Source organism: Nycticebus coucang, chromosome 5 (assembly GCF_027406575.1).
Source record: "Nycticebus coucang isolate mNycCou1 chromosome 5, mNycCou1.pri, whole genome shotgun sequence".
Lineage (NCBI taxonomy): Eukaryota > Metazoa > Chordata > Mammalia > Primates > Lorisidae > Nycticebus > Nycticebus coucang.
The window spans coordinates 127,528,344-127,546,349 of NC_069784.1; the positions used below are offsets into that span (position 1 = coordinate 127,528,344).

The 18,006-nt window shown below is 41.2% G+C and overlaps 1 protein-coding gene across 8 annotated transcripts in view; it reads left to right on the top strand.

Moving 5' to 3' along the window:
* The window catches only part of ESR1 (estrogen receptor 1), a 395,652-nt gene that overhangs the window by 194,381 nt on the left and 183,265 nt on the right, over positions 1-18,006 (top strand). The gene's annotated exons all lie outside the window — the stretch shown is intronic.

Sequence of the window (18,006 nt, forward strand, 5' to 3'; positions counted from 1 at the left end):
CTGCTTTGCTTAAGGAGAGGCAGAAACTGATAGGAAGGCATTTTCAATGAATTGAATTTTGAGGCAGAGAGAAGGGATTACAAATAATTCTGAGATACTGAGTCAGGATGGCTGAAAGAACACTGAGGCTGATGCTTTAAGAGATTTTGAAAAATGAGGTATTGGAACTATTTAGAGATGGGACTGGAAGGCTATTGAATCAGAAATGTGTTCTGGCACACCCTTCTGTCTTTGGAGCCTTTTATGTCTGTTTTTAATAATTTACCTGTGAATTCATATATTAGTTTCAATTGCTTAATTTTGTTTTCCTAAAGATTTTAGTTTTATATTTTAATTAGAAACAAGAGAACAGTCATTCCTGGTCTGGTGCTGTCTTGTTTAGGACTCTTTCCTTTTGCTTAAAATCATAACTGGATTAGAGATCACTGTGACTTCATGGTATGAAGTCATTTAAATACATAATAGTATATTTGAAATGAAAGGAGAAGAAATTAAAGACTGAATCATTTACCAAGAAATAACAGGTGAGATGGATTTATTTCTGTCCGACTCAGGAGAGAGTGTTCCTTTCTTCAGAATTGGCTTTGTTTTAGTTAAGTGGAGTGAACTGTTATAAAAAGGCATGTGAGTCAGGTTACAGTAGCGTTCTTTTAAGAAAAACTTTACAGGAGCAGTCATTATGAAGCTATCTGCTTCGAATCTGCCAATATGACAGTGGATGTGGAAGGGTCAGGAAAATAGGACTTCATGTTCATTAACTTTTCCTTTTTTCTTTTTCTCATTTATTTTTTCAACTTTTATGACTTATGATGTGCAAGATAACATGACTATCCTTTACCTTCAGTGTATTTTTGCATTTTTAATCTGGATCATATTTTGTGACAATTTATAAAATGTAGCTAATAAAAATGATTATTGCATGAGAATTAACTTCATAAATTACCATAGAAATATGATCGTCATTCTCATGACATCAGCTGTGTAATCTAAATTTTTTTCATGCACTAGTTAGAGCTTCTGGTTTTGAGTGAGCAAAATCCAACATAAACTAGCTTTGCCGGGGAAGGTGGCGGAAAGAAAAAGCAATAGCCTTCAGCAGAAGGTTGTTTGTATATCTTGGCTAATTGCAAACATGCCAGGGTGCTTCCAGACCTGTGTCTGGGGACCCAGGACCGCAGACTCTGTCAAGACCTCAGCCTTACCTCTGGTCTTCTCTGTGTGTGCCTCATGCTCCCCATCTGTAAACCTGTATTTTTCCTATGTTAGGCAGCAGGGGCAAGGCAACAGCTGCCAAGCTTCACATCCTGTGACATTCTTTCAGGTTGCAAATATTAAAGAAGGCTTTTGATTGACCCAGCTTTGAACCGAGTGGCTGTTTCAGGAGGCAGAGTCACATGCACAGCGGTTATCCCTGGGGCTTACCCCCATGAAGTCACTGTGAGCCATTTACCACCCCCAAACCCTGCTGTTGATGTCTCTGAACTTCCAGTTTTTCAATGATTTTTGTCCAGTGGTTCGTACTTTGCTGGACTGAGGCAGTGATTAAGAGCATGCTTAACCTGTAGGGGGTGTTCTGTAGAGAGTCATCAGCATCATTACCTCCATATTGGCTCCACCAACTTTCCTGTAGATATTGCTCTACCCTGAAGCTAAGTGGAGCAAATAACTTACACATACTTCACTATTGTGCTTTTCTTTTACTTGTTTTTTTTTTTTTTTTTTTTTTTTTTTGTAGAGACAGAGTCTCACTGTACTGCCCTCGGGTAGAGTGCCGTGGTGTCACACGGCTCACAGCAACCTCTAACTCTTGGGCTTATGCGATTCTCTTGCCTCAGCCTCCCGAGCATCTTTTACTTGTTTTTTTAAACTTTAAAAAACATTTATTATTTATTTTGCTTTTTAAATTGTATATATTTAAGGTGTAAAACATGTTTTGATATGTATATGCACAGTAAAATGATTACTGCAGTCAAACTAATTAATATATCCATCTCTCCACATACCAGTTGTTTTCTTTTTGTGGTGAGAGCACCTAAAATCTACTCTCTTAACAAATTTTCTGTATGCAAGACCATGTTATTAACTATGGTCCTCAATGTTGTTTATTAGATCTCTGTAGATCACTGGACTTACTTATTCTATATAATTGCAACTCTATACCCATTGACGATCCCCATTTTAGATCTTCCTATCTCTGAAATTGTCACACACACACACAATGGAATATTATTCAGCTTTAAAAGATCCCTGACATTTGCAACAACATGGATGAACCTGAGCAATCCAGACACGGAAAGGAAAATGTCTCTTACTTCTCCAACACAAATTTCTTTCTCGTAGCCAGTATCTGGAAATTAGTTAAAATTTCTGCTACCAAATTAAAAGATGCTATCAGAGCTTTTGCAAACTTCTCTGTGGGTTTCCACCTCTTGCTGATTGATGCTTTGTAAGCTTAAGGCCAGTGGGCTTCAGAGAGTAGAGATTGTGTATCTTTGGGCCTCTTCTAATATTAAGTATGTGCTTCTTACATATAGCCAAAAAAAATTCTTTGAATGAATATTCTTTTATTTTATTGCTACAATTACTTCTTTTTGTAAAGTTTTTAAGTGGGCTTTTTTACTTAAAATATACTTTAAAAAAACAAAGGTAGTATTTAATTTGCACAATATGGAATTGAAGGTAAGCAATTTTAAATTAAATTTTGTTGGACATATAAATTATTGAAATATACTTTCTCTTTTGGATAGATGAGTCTAAATAGTCCATTCAGCTTGTTATGTCCTTGATAGTGATAGCAAGGAATATAACCTTCTCTTTCTTTTTTTTTTCTTTAAATTAAATCATAGCTGTGTACATTAATACAATCATGTGGTACAATGTGCTGGTTTTATATACAATTTGAAATATTTTCATCAAATTGGTTAACATAGCCTTCACGGCATTTTCTTAGTTATTGTATTAAGACATTTATATTCTACATTTAGTAAATTTCACATGTTAACCTTCTCTTTGTATGACAGCATTCCCAAAGAATACGTTGCTTCCAAACAACCCTAGCATTTTGTAGTAAATCAAAAAAGAAAAAAAATCAAACCAAATTTCACAATAATCCGTATAATTGTTATTTCAAAATGGAAGTTTGGAATGGCTCCAAATTATTAATCAGTAGGAGAAGAGTAGATTTTAAAAAAGGTAATTATATCACATTTAACACTTCCTGAAATAATTCTGTTAAATAAAATACAGTCCCTCATCCCTGCTCTCATTTGTAAGTAATGAGGATAATTTAGGTAGTGTGAATCAGGAATTAGAATAATTTTCTATTTCATAGATTGGCTTAATAGTTTTTAGCTTACTTCAGACTGTAGATGACTATTGTCCTGTAACTTCTTGGACAGGAGACGCAACCACATTCACTGTAAAGTCTGAAGTGAATTATTAGTCTTGGTTAGAGTCTCTTGAAGAGGCATGTTATGACTTTTCCACATTCCTGGCCAGTTAGACTGTAGTTCTTGGTTGTTTAAAAAGGTGTTTGAACATATTTTGTTAAGAGGCTCAGATAAATGGCTGTTTTTCTTATATTTTTCCTTGTTTTTTCAAGCATTAGAATAGTTTCCAGCTCTAACAGTTAGCCTTAAGCTGACTGAGATGGATTTTTTTGGATAGGACCAAGTGTTTTGCACGATTTACAATTGACTGCATAAATGTAGCCTGGCAAGTTATATGATGCGAAGAGAATTACTTAAGGGTAAAAATGGATTGTTCAACAGCTAGGAAAATGATAGGTTATCATAGATTGGTTTAAGGGTATTCTGTCTTTACATATTGGGGCTCTATTTTGTCTGGAGATTTAGTATCTACTAATAACGATGGTTAATGTTTAATGAGCACTTGCTCTGTGCCAGGATCTGAGTTACGTGTCCTGGATGCATCATCTCCTTTAATCCTTCCCCAAATTTGAGGAAGTCAGCACATTAATTACTCTCATTTTACAGATGAGGAAACCAAGGTGTGTGTGCAACAAAACCAGTGTTGAATGTGACTTGTCTGACTGCAGAGCCTGGGTCTTAACTATGGTGGTCTCTTGTCTCCCCCAAGGGAGAAGTGCTCCCAAAGGGATGTTGGAAGTGGGGAGCAACCTAACCATGCATGGCTCTTCGTCCCGTGGGATTAACAGACAGGAGAAAGGGGACACAGAGTCAGTTGGCTAGGGTTAGTCCTCATCGCCAAGGTGAAATGGGGTTGTTACATGCAGTGGGGAGAATCCAGGATACCCCTGTGTGCCTCCTCGTATGTTACCAGACATAGGATGACATTTAAGGACTCCATCCTCTATACGGACAGGGGACCAAAGTCCCTTCTTTGGGTCAGCTGAGAACAAGGGGCAACTGGCCCAGCTCAGGAGGAGCCGAGCCACAGATATCAGTGGATTTGAGACCAGTCAGATGAAGAAACAGACTCTCTGACTCTCTCACAGGGCCTCTGCCTGTGGTTTAAGTTTCTGCTGCTTATTCTTTGCTGGAGTATCTGAAGATTAAAAAACACAGCTCCCCCTTAGCCTTTTTCCTATTCTGTGGTACTTTCCTCTTGCTTAACAAGGTTCTTCTGGTGGTTAAGTTTATTGCTTAATCTGTGTGTTGCAAAGTAGAGAGAAATAACCCATGATAGCAGAAACAGAAAAGAAGTGAAGACTCTTGATGCTGTCCCAGTGTTGGCTTGAGATTTTTTAAATATGTATTTTTTCTTTTTTGATGATTAAAAAAAGCCAGGATGCAAATAGAGAAGATTAAATATTATACAGTACAACATCAATACATGAATAAAGGTTAGGCTTCCTCTGGTCTTGTATGAAAATCCACAGCCCTTTTCTCAGTTGGTAGACACCAGTGACTGTTTCTCCTGAAAATTATACATGTATACACACATATGTACACGTTGGCAGCATAGGTGGCACACGTTGTTCTGTGCCTCGCTTTTCTTGCTGAATTATGTAGTTTGGAGATCTTTCCCTTTCAGGGCAGTAGGTCTCAGTCATTCTTTTTTAAAGGCTGAACGTTAATCCATCGTATGGAATGATAATAACTTTTATTGGCACAAAGTTTTACAGTTGTTGAAGCACTTATGTATATTATTTCACTGGGACATATAGCATCCATTAATGGAGATGTCAAACGGCCCAGAGGGGTTACCTGTCTCACCCAGGATCATCTGGAGCCTGGAATTTAAACACAACTTCAGTGCTCCTAACACTGCAGGATTCCCTCAGGAGGCCCCTGTGCCTGCTTCTTTTTGCAAAACCACAAAGTTGCTTTAAACTCTTGGGAAGCAGTGAAAAGATCACCAATCTGCTATGTCAAGAAGCCAAACCACAAGGACCCCAGGAGAGGGAGAAAAAAAAAAGGATTGAAATTTAGAACAAGAATGGGCCCCACTGACCAATAGCCTTGGTCTCTCTTTTTCCTGACTAGGACCTGGGTGTGGCAGACACTAACTAGCACATTCAGGCCACACAGCTGGGTTGTTTTCTTTCCCAAAGCTAGTTCTGGAGAGGGGAGGAAAGGGAGTTTTTCTGGGCTCTCTTGTTCTCATCAGATAGAATGGGGTGTGGACAGAGGGCAGGCCGAGAAGCCAAATACCCTTGAGAAATGTGAGCAGCACTCCTGTCCCATGTGTGACACATCTTGTCTGAGATAACTCTCCTGCTAGGGCATTATGACCACAGAGACTTGAGCTGTCTGGATGCCTGGGCGGTGTGGCTTTTAATACTCTGCTGATGTCTACTGAGCACCTAATATTCACACAGCTCTTTGCCAGGGTGCAGGGTTACTGTAGCACTGTGGACCCGTGGAGAAGCTGTCCCCTAGCATAGGGACTACAGAATGTCGAGAAACTTTGGGTTAAATTTGCCCTTCCAATAAGCATGGACAGATTTTAGACTTCATGCATAGCTTTTGTTTTATCACACAATCATCCTGTAAAGCTTCAATGACCACAAAATGAATAAAAACCAACATTTTTCAATTCTTCCTAATAATATGCGGAGAAAGTAGGCTGGTAGTGATTTCCAAGTCATATAAACTGTCTTGTGGTTTTCCTTCTTATTTTTGAAGTGGATTTAAATTAAAAAAAAAAAAAAAAAAGGCTGACATAGCCGGAGGTTGCAGCGGGCACCTGTAGTCCCAGCTACTTGGGAGGCTGAGGTAAGAGAATTGCTTAAGCCCAAGAGTTTGAGGTTGCTGTGAGCTGTGATGCCATTCTACCCAGGGTGACAGCTTGAGACTGTCTCAAAAAAAAAAAAGGCTAATAGATGTCATGTGTTAAACATGTCCTAGAAAGCTGAGTTCTGTGGCTCACGTCTGTCATCCTAGCACTCTGGGAGAGCTGAGTGCTGTGGCTCACGCCTATCGTCCTAGCACTCTGGGAGGCTGAGGCGTGTGGATTGCCTGAGCTCAGGAGTTGGAGACCAGCCTGAGCAAAAGGGAGACCCTGTCTCTACTAAAAACAAAACAAAACAAAACAAAACAAAACTAGTTGGTTGTTGTGTCAGACACCTGTAGTCTCAGCTACTTGAGAGGTTGAGGCAAGAGGATTGCTTGGGCCCAAGAGTTTGAGGTTTCTGTGAGCTATGATGCCAGGGCACTCTACCCAGGGCGTTGCAGTGAGACTCTGTCTCAAAACAAACAAACAAACAAACAAACAAACCAAAACCAGAAAAAACATTATTTCCTACAGGAACCATCTGCCTGTGGACTCAGATGCTCCAGACTGTTCTTCTATCACTCCTATCAGGGTGCCCAGGAAGAGCTTCTCCTAGGAGGTTAATATTTTGGGGGACTCCCGAAGATGGGTGAAACACCTTCTTTAGCACTTAGAGGGTCAAAACTCTGTAAGAGAACATTCAAGTATGACAACTTGAGGGACATTCTTATTTCACGACTGCACCAGATCTTAGTAAACGCGGTCTCTTCCATTCTCCCCCAAAGCACAGAAAATAGGTGGGAACACACACTTCTTCCTGATTTTGGGTGTCCAGGGCAGTAAGCCCAGCTCTGCTCGGCGTTTCTGAGTTTTATCCTCTTGCTCTGAGTGCTGGACCACTTTCCCCTTCCTTGCTTCTTCAGGTGAGGACAAGAACAGTTCAAAATTGTTTCTACTACTTTTGGAACCGGGCTTTTAGACTTTAAATGAGTGAAAGTGGGAAGTTAGAGAGAATTCTCTAGAAACTGCTGAACAGAGCAGAGGAGCGAGGTCTGGAGGTGAGCTGAATGCTGCCTGGTATTGAACTAGTCATGCCAGTTGTCACACTTCTCTCCTGTTTGTTCGATGCTCATCTATTATTCCAGAAAGGGCAATTTCAGAAAGTCCTTTTCTGGGCTATAGGACTTGCTTATTTGTCCAGTCCTGAGAGGAATTACCGAAAGTGGTTCATTGTCTCTGGGGTATTAAAATAAGATGGTGGTCACTGATTTCATTATGTTTTCCTTTATTGCAGCTGTTGGTTTGATCCTATGCCAGGTGCTTAAAACAAGTGTGGTTTTGCAGATGGTAAGCGAAAGGCTGGACAAACAAGAGGGATCCTGTCATTACCCGGGCCACATTTTTAGCAGACAGGGGTCTAGCGAGGGCAAACACACACAGGATTTCCTCTTTGCTTCATTTTCATTTAGAAAAAAAGAAATTCCAGGATAATATTCTTTCTTAGAATTATTAAAAAAAACCCTCTTTCCTTGAAAATTTCCTTAGATGCAAATAACTATTTTTGGTTTCACTTAGAAAATAAAAGTAAGATACCAGTCGGAGATGGTTGTTGTCACTGATAAGATTAGCTAGCATTGATGAGCTGCACAAATATAATTTGGGCTGCATTATTAAGGCATGCCGTTTTTATTTGCATGCCATTGTGTACAGATGTGGTTATGAAATAGTTCAAATCATGGCACATTGAATGTCCTCCCTGGATTTTTAGGAATGTGTTCACTGAGACAGCCAAATTCTATTTCATTTTGTTTGGCTTGTTGCATTGGCTGTAAATTGGAGAATATTCACTTTAGTATCTGAGTCAAAATTTATTTCCAAACCTAATACTACCGTTGGTTCTTTCACAGGATGTCAATTTCTTATTTATTTCCTTAGTACCTTGGTTCCTGTTTTGTTTTGTCTCCTGTTTTGTGCTGGAGTGCGCAGGAAGGTTTTCCAGGAAGAGTTTTACATGTCAGATTCTACTGATGAATACCTTTCATGTCATCCAATCTCTCCTGTTTTTGGAGATGGAACTGTGGGAGTGTTGGGAATCACAGGTTCTAGAAGTAATTTTATTGCTGCTTGTGAAATGCCCTCCGGATGATACAATATAGTAATGCCATTAGAGAATGAAATGTTCATTAGAGTTTGAAGTGCAACCTAAAATTTAAGTGTTCTGGTTCAGCAGTTGCTGAGTTCTTCTCATTCCTCTTTCTTTCTCTCCTCTCTTTCTTTTTTTGAGACAGAGTTTTACTATGTTGCCCTTGGAAGAGTGCTGTGATGTCATAGCGCACAGCAACCTCAAACTCTTGGGCTCAAGAGATTCTCTTGCCTCAGCCTCCCAAGCAACTGGCACCACAGGCACTTGTCACAATGCCCAGCTATTTTTTGTTATAGTTGTCACTGTTGGTTAGCTGGCCCAGGCTGGGCTTGAACCGCCACCTTTGGTGTATGTGGCTGGTGCCATAACCACTGTGCTACAGGTGACGAGCCGAGTTCTTCTCATTTCACTAACCCCACCATGGTGTTCCTGGAAGAGCAAGGACTTAGGAATGAGACAGACCTGGATTTTAATCACGGCTCTGTCATCTATTAGCCAAATGACCTTGAAGTTAACCTCCTGGAGTCTCAGTTTCTGCTACTATAATGTGGGAATTAGAGTAGCCTAACTCATCACTCTCAGGGTTAGAGGAGCCCAAGGGCTAAATTCTCCCAGTGTAGCACTGAGGCCAAGGGCAGCACGTGACCTCTGTGGCTCTCCAGCCTCGGGTCCTAGTGCTTGTGGCACAGAAGGGCATCAGATAGGCCTGCTTGATCCCTTTGCCCGATCTGCCTCATGTCGATGCTTCCTACACCTCCAACTTCATTTTTAAAAATCGTGCTAAGATGTACGTAGCATGAAATTTGCTCTGTTAACCATTGCACTGTGCTGTTCAGTGATTATGTCCACGACGCTGCACAGCCGGTTTTCCAGCATCGTAAACTGAAGCTCTGTTCCTATGAAACAGTCATTTCCCATGCACCCCTTACCCCCATCACCCCTGTCACGTTCTCCTTTCTGACTCTATGAATTTGACTCTTTCGGGTATGTCATGTCAGAGGAATAATTTAGTATTTGCCCTTTCGTGTCATGGTGTCTTCATGGTTCCTTCAAGTCATAGCATGTGTCAGAATTTCCTTCCTTCTTAAGGCTGAATAATATTCCATGGTCTTTCAGCCACATTTTCTCATCCATTTGTCTATTGATGGACATTTGGTTATTTCCACCTTTTGGCTATGTGAGTAATGCTGCTAGGAATATGGGTTTAAAAATATTTGTTTGAGTTCCTGCTTTCTATTCCTTTGGGTGTAGGCTTGAGAGTGGAATTGCTGAATAACGTGGTCTCCAAATTCATTGTGACATGACTTCTAAGACTTACTACCACATTTACAATGGCTTGCCTGGCAGGTGCTTTCTGGCGTACTACTGAAGTCTCAAATATACATTTGAAATTGTTGTATGTCTCAACACCCTTTCCCCAAATCAGTTTCTTTTTCTGATTAATAGTAAGAACACATTTTCAAGCCATCAGATTCTTTGCCTTCTTCCTTGCAAATCCTCCTTGCAAATCTATGTAAAACTTCTTCACATCTCTCTGCCTCATCTACTTTTCTATTTAGAGATGGTTAGTACATATTTTGGTATAGTATTTTTCCCTTGGCATAACTTTGAGTACTTTTAATCTTTCATTTTTTTATGATAATCATACACTCCCACTTTGGTTTAAAAACATTTCCAACTCTCCCTTCCATAACAAATTCCCTGCCAGTCTTCCTTTTCTTTTTGCTAATGGACTCCATGCCATCACTCTTTGAACCTGTTCTTTAGGTCTACCTTGCAACTCCCATATCACTGCTTTCCTTTGGTAAATGATGTGTGTGGTCACTCATGAGTCAGAGGATGGGGAAGGAGTCAGTGTTTTCCTTGGTGTGTAAGGGAGGGCAAGACTTCCGTTCCTCGTGCAGTCATGGACTGTGCCTTTCACTCCTGTGATGTGAGTCTAAATGTATTGCCCAGTGAATTCAATATTGGTTTGGTCTTAGTATTTATCTTGCGGAGAGTGCTCCATGGTCAGATAGCGGAAGAGAATCCTACTGTGTTTGCCATCAGGAGAGCAGATATTGTTCTGACTGAAGAGCTTGCTATTGGGGGACGTCGGGCCTTTCGTGTATGGAGGTTGTGAGAATGAGTGTGAGTTCAGCCTCTGTGTTGAGGGAGGTCTTGGTTCAAAACTGTTTGCCACTTGCTTGCTGTGTGGCTTGAAGCAGGCTTTATACATTTAATCATAATTTTGCGTCTGTAAAATGGGGATTAATAGAATTCTCATTAAGCTGCTGAGAGGATTAAGTGAAACAATCTATGGATCACACAGCATCTGGCATACAATGTTCAGTGCCTAGAAGAGTCAGTTTTCTTAGTAGAGAGAATGTTTGCTCAGACAAGTTCTTGAAATTGCCCCTCGGCAGGAAGTGAGCACAAGTGTGAAATCAACAAGCCAGAGGGGGAAGCTTGGAAGCTCCTAGTCAGTCTGGGTAGGTACTAGTTTATACATAGTGTAACAGTGATCTGAAATTTTGTGAGCTGATTCTTATTATTTTCCCAAATAATAAGGCTCAAAACTATGTTTTGACGTGTTTTCCATGCCTTAACACCCAAGGGATAAGATTGTCTTTTACAGACAAAACTACATGTCATGGGTTTCCCTTTGGCCAAATATGTGTGATTCCACATCAAATTTAAAAGCGGTACTTAACTCTCTTCAATGTATGTTGATGTTTAGACAGATCAAGATTTGACATCCTGTTTGGCAGTTTAAACTATTTGTGTACAGTTCCTGGATGCTTCAAATTTTAATGAACTCTAGTTAATTTTTGCAAATGTTTGATGAGAGCCTTTAATAAAGAGACTGTATAGATAACAAGCTTTAGAGATGGTTAAATTTAAGGATCAAGCAAGTATAAAAGAATCGGACTTTGAAAATAAAATACTGTGTTGCTGGAATCCTCAATGAGGGCTAGTTAAAATTAGCTCTTATTTGGTGTGTGAATGCTTAAACATTGATCTGTCATTCAGAATTCATTTTCATTTACAAGCTTTAAAATGTGAGCAGTTGGCCAAATGCCCGTACATGTTGATAACAAATGTTAAGTGTTTATTCCTTAACAGGCAAAACCTTTTCCCAGGTTACACGCTTGGCTTTTTGCCTGAACTCATGAGCATTTCCTTGATTTTAATATATTTTTTTCCCGGAGTACTATATATATCTTCAGTGAGCTCCCTTCTTTAAAAAAATCATAAAATAAGAGTTGGTGTCACATATTTTGAAGTTTGCTAGTTACAAATTAAATACACGTGTGGGCTTTCTTAGGTGTGTTGTGAGCTTGAGGGGCACTTTGAAATGTGTCAATTAGAGAGAAATAGTTGGAAAGCATCAGTCAAGTTCAACTTCTGACTCCACAGGTTAGAAAGTAATGGCAAGGGGAAATATAACTATATGACATATTTATGTTACAGAACCACTTTATTGAGGCAAATTGACCTTCAAATTCATGGGCTATGATTAAAGTAAATACAGAGGGTGCCAAAAAGTATACACATTTTAAGAAAGAAAAATTTTTATTAAAATTGTAATACTCTAATCACATTCGACTTCTGCAGTTATAAGAGATACAAGATATGATATACAAGGTAACAAACATTATTGATGATATCATTATAATTTTTTCCTAAAAAAAAACTATACTTTTAGGAAAATAGTTTTTTTCCTAAAAAGTATATACATTTTTTAACACCCTCTATATTTGATATATCTTTATATTCAATTATTGGCCCATGAAAAGGGCACTTCAAACTTTAGCTCCTCTGATAAAATGTGAATTACTGAACAGTCTAATATTTTATTCGTAAGATCTTCCTTTTCCTCTACTAATACTTCATCCTTGTTAATAATTTGTTTATAAGAATTATTTTTCTATGGGCAATAATACAATAGACCCATTGTAGTTATAACTAAGTGTGCTTTCTGTTGGTGGCAGTGAGAGGGGAGATGAACTGAGGAAGCTGATAATCTTGAAGGGTTTAGAAAAGTCATAAAGTAGAAATTTTCTAAAATTTAAAAATGCCCTATGAATATAAATCATTATCAGTGAAATGAAAAATATTAAAATGCACACATAGCCAAAATGTTAGAGGGGAAAATACCATTTTAATTCAGGAACACATTATAATAAAGAACAAGCTTTAATTAGAATAGGTTGATATTTATTTAGAGCAATCATGAAATTTGTTAAGAAATCAGCAAAAACATCAGAATAGAAATAGTAGTGAAAGAAGGAGGGAGGGGTGGGGGAAGGAAGAGCAGAGAGAGGGAAGGAGGGAGGGTGGTGGGGCCCTGGTGTGTGCCACACCTTTTGGGGGCAAAACACGATTGTAAGAGGGACTTTGCCTAACAAATGCAATCAGTGTAACCTGGTTTCTTGTACCCTCAATGAATCCCCAACAATAAAAAAAAAAAAAAAGAAATAGTAGTGAAGCTAATTGATGGATAATGTGTGGGTTACTACCAAAGTTCTGAGACAGACTGTGTTATGGTTCATTAGTTCATTTCCAAGAAGCATAGACCACAGCATCCTTTCTGATTCACCCCGCAGATGTCAATGTGCTTGGCTTATCACTGTTGCTGGTGGGGGGGGGGACTTTATTTGTTTCTATCCATGCGGATGTTACATTTCTTGATTTCTGTGTATTTCAAAACATTTGTAATGACCCGCACATAAGCTTACAGATCACTTCTTGTTTCTGTTCCCTGGTGAAGAGCTGCTGCTGTATGCTAATATCTGGCCTAGCCTGATATGGAGGAGCTGACCCTCCTTCCAGCTGATTCCTTGCTGCCAGGCTTTAGGAGCAAGACTGTTACTTCCTTGTGGAACCCCAGTCTGCCCTCTCAGGAGGCCTGTGCTCCACAGAGCCTTTAGCATCTCCATTTTTTTCAGATAACAGATAGTTATTGAGAGCTCCACCATGTGTTTGAGAGTGTGCTGGGTATAAGATCAATGGCGACACTTGAGGCCAATGTGGTCCATCCCTTGCCAAGGCCAAACTGGTCTGGGGAATGAGGCAAGCAGTCAAAACCCACCCTGATGAGTGCTGTTATGGGACACAGTGCTGTTATGGGACACATGGTTGGAGGGGCAGAGAAGGTGGTGCAGAGGGACTGTCTCTTGAGTGGCATGCTCAAAACATGAGTAGAAGTTGTGCCGAGAGTAGGGGAAGTGTGTTTCCTCAGGAAAGATGAGCACGTGCAAAGTCCCATGGCTAGAACTTGAATGTGACTCAGGGAGTACGGCAAGCAGGTGAGAAAAGGCTTTAAGAAGAATTCTGCAAACTGTTGGGGCATTTTGATTTTATTTTTAGAGACTGGAGGAGCCTCAGGATATTAAGGCAGGATAGTGGCACAATAGTATATGGTTTCAGGAAAATTACTCTGGCAACATGGTGAGGAATGATCAGCAAGGGAAGGTTGGAGGCAAGAGGATGTGCAGTAGGCTGCGGCTGTAATCAGGGCAGAAGATGGTATGGAAAGTGGTGATGACATCAAACCCATGGCGACGTTGGTTTTGCTTTGAAAAAGAATGAATGCATAATATATTTGATATGTGTGTGTGTGTGGCAGTGGGCGAGTGTCGGGTGAGGAAGAGGGTGGAATCTAGGATAATGCCTATGTTTCAGGCTTCATGGTACATTAGAGGCTAGGAACAGGTTGGTGAGGAAAGAAAAGTCAGTTCCTTTAGGGACTCATCCATCTTGGGGAGTCTGTGAGTCAAGTGTTGATGGATGGGGCAGGTGGACATACCAGTCTCAAGCTCAGGAAAGAGATTAGGACTGAGGTGACTGCCAGGGAATAGTGAAGGAAAAGTGTGACAATAGGAAAAGTCCATAGGACTAGTTCCCCTGAGGAAACTGTTCGGCCTGTCTTTATATTTCTTTTGAATATGTAAATATGGGTCATCATTTATTTTCATAAGTAACAGATGTAGACTTTCTGTGTGATATTAACAAAGTAAAAGCAGCTGTAACAGAAGAAGGGAAAATGAGAAATAAAAAGTCCAGAGAAAGGAATCCTGGAAGAGCTTGGGGGAGAAGCTCAGTGAGTCCTGGTGCTGCAGCAGTGGTGAGGGTGGGCCCAGTGATTCCCGCTCACAGGTGCCTCCCCATCCACTCCCTGGCCCGGTGGTTCCCGCTCACAGGTCTCTCCCCCTCCACTCCCTGGCCCAGTGGTTCCCGCTCACAGGTGCCTCCCCCTCCATTCCCTGGCCCAGTGGTTCCCGCTCACAGGTCTCTCCCCCTTCACTCCCTGGCCCGGTGGTTCCCGCTCACAGGTCTCTCCCCCTCCACTCCCTGGCCCGGTGGTTCCCGCTCACAGGTCTCTCCCCCTCCACTCCCTGGCCCGGTGGTTCCCGCTCACAGGTTCCTCCCCATCTACTCCCTGGCCCAGTGGTTCCCGCTCACAGGTGCCTCCCCCTCCATTCCCTGGCCCAGTGGTTCCCGCTCACAGGTCTCTCCCCCTCCACTCCGTGGCCCGGTGGTTCCCGCTCACAGGTCTCTCCCCCTCCACTCCCTGGCTTGGTGGTTCCCTCTCACAGGTGCCTCCCCCTCCACTCCCTGGCCCGGTGGTTCCCTCTCATAGGTGCCTCCCCCTCCATTCCCTGGCCCGGTGGTTCCCGCTCACAGGTCTCTCCCCCTCCACTCCCTGGCCCGGTGGTTCCCGCTCACAGGTGCCTCCCCCTCCACTCCCTGGCCCGGTGGTTCCCGCTCACAGGTCTCTCCCCCTCCATTCCCTGGCCCGGTGGTTCCCGCTCACAGGTCTCTCCCCCTCCATTCCCTGGCCCGGTGGTTCCCGCTCACAGGTCTCTCCCCCTCCACTCCCTGGCCCGGTGGATCCTGCTCACAGGTGCCTCCCCCTCCACTTCTGGTCTTTCTGGTTGTTTCATTTGCCTCCTTTCCCTTCCACTTCCTACCGGTCAAACTTAGATTCCCACCAGGGCTTGTCATTGTCATTTTTTGGTAGGAAAGAATATAGTGATGAGTATTTTCCCAACCCTTCACCTGAACATCATGTGTTGGCTTTGGCTTTTTGCCCTGGCTTCCTCCCAGCCTGCACAGAAGCAGCTTTGGGGCCAATCTGGTCAGAGAGACACACAGTTCTTCTGTTTCTTCAGTTAAAAGAAAAAAAAAAAGTATGTTTCACTAATACAATTGGTGTGAGTTGTGTTTTTAAAAATAAATTCTAGTTGAATAGGATTTCCCCATGCACTGTTTTCACAAGACCAGATTATGAAACTTAAAAAGGCATTTCTTCTTAAGCAACTTAAATCAAAAATAATATGTATTGATGAAGTTCTACTTATTAAGGGGGAAAAAAACATACTTTCTTGCTTTTCTTCTTCTGATGGAAACTGAAGACTTATAAATATGTATCAATAGCATTTGGTTAAGAAGAATTTGCTTAAATTTTACAGATAAAATATGCATTTACTCATTTTTATTTTTTCCAATTTATCAATCCCAGTGTGGCCACAAAGGTTTGCCTATGAACATGATTCTGTTGTGTATCTCTTTTCATTTTTGCTAAGAGATGAATTCAGTTGTTGAAATCTGGTGTATTTTATGCATGAAACATGTTAGTTCAGGCATTTCATTTGGTTCTATAAAGATACACATCTACCACGGATGGCCAATCCAAACATCAGGCTCAGCCAATTGGCCTCTGACCCAATTTGGTTCTCCTATCTTCTTCTGGCTTGCAAAATAACTGCCTTTGGGGATAAAAGGAGTCAAAGTAATACTTGACTTTGAACCGTTTGAATGGTTATTGACTATTTTCTTCTGAGACTTAGTGTATACTCATTTTTTATGGCTAAAATATATCAACATATATTGCATAAATACCACAGAAGACCAAACACCAAACATCTCTTTAAAGTATCAGAAGAAAAGACGTTTAGTTTAGAGCCAGCATCTGCCCAGATGAATTTTGTTTCTGTTCTATTACTTCCTCAATTTTTCCTTATTAATAAGGACAGATCTGAAAATAATAGCTATTTGAGTCACTGGGTGGTCTTCTACTAAAGTTATAGCTCTGCTGCCTTCTATTAGGCAATAGGCGAGTACAGATATTAATTTCATCTGAAGCCTATTTATACATGACTTTTATAAAGATGGAAAACCAAGTTTTATGAGACTAGCATTTCTTGTCAGGTCCCTACTCCGCCCTATTCTAATTGGGGCTAACCCTTAAGTTGAATAAAGAACAATGAATTCTGTAGTTAAAACATCTCACCACAAGCTGCATCTTGCCCTCAGTAAATGGGAATAGAGAGACTTAAGCAGAGAATCTGAATTGGAGGGTGGGATACATAATCAATTTTTGTGAGGGGGTGAATGAGAGTCATGTTTTAAAACCGTGTGTATCATTTCCTTAGTCTGAATTTAGGACATTTTCCTAAGACATGTAAGAATTTAGACTGAATTTAGGTCTGATAGGAACAGACCTCTTTATAACAATATATTAACATTTATTAATATGTAATTTTAATATTGTGCCCATTAAAAATCATGTTTCTTTTGATAGATAAAGGAATGGAGATGGCTTCTAAATTGTAAAGCAGAAACTTCCTGGGGGCAGTTGGAGCTCAAAGAGGAGGGTTGGGCTGGGAGTATAAATTTGCCAGTGATCTGCATTTGGTGACAATGGAAGCCACAGGGGGGGACTAGATTCTCTTATCAAAGAATACAGGGTAGTAGGAGAAGAAAAGAGACTAAGATTGAGCCCCACCAGCTCTGCTGGATCTGCAAACATTACAGGGGAGCCACAGCCTGAGAGGCAGAAGGAACGCCAGGAGGTGTGAGCTCTGGAAGGCACAGGCAGCTTCTAGAAGCCTGCTGGAGGGGGTAGGGGGGGCAGGGAGGAGCCAAGGTTGTCAGCTGCTTCCAATAGGTGGACTATGATGTGGACTGACAAATGTCAGGAGATGTCAGTGATCTTAGGGAAGCTGCTTTTGTGAGCAGCTGAAGTGGAGAACAGATCAGAGTGGGTTGAGACAGGTGGGAGGAATGAAGAAAGGAGATCTGAATTACTCTAATTCTCAGAACCAGTGGTATGTGGTGGATGCCATTGATTTCTCTAGGTTGGAGAGGAGGAAGGAGCCCTAGAGCTGTCCGGTGGCTTGCCCAGCATCCTCTGTAGTCAGTGATGGACTAACCCAGGAACGTAAGGGTAGAGCCTGACCACCGTCCAGCCCACTGGCTCAGACTTGGCTTGATATAGGTATTCTGGATTGCATTTCACACCTACCTACAGATGCTTTAATAAATTGGTTTTTTTTTAAGGGGCCACTTTGAAACTTTCTTCCTGAAAATTCTATTCTAACAAGTTTACCCTGATATCAATTTTAGCAAGTGGCCTGAGTTAAAAAAAAAAAAAAAAAAGACCAAGACAGAAAACCAAAACCAAAAATTAAAGCCTTATCTCCTGAGAAAGTGCAGTCTGTGCACTCACCACGCTGCAAAATGTAGGCTGTGTGAACTGAAGGTGATTTGCCCAAGAAACTTCTGAGGCAGCTGGCTGCAGTAGCAATGAAGTCCAAGGGAGGTTTTGTTTACACTGGGCGGGCAGGAAAAGGTGGGCAGGCTGGGGTAGCAACATAGTAAGGCCAAGAGAGTGAGAG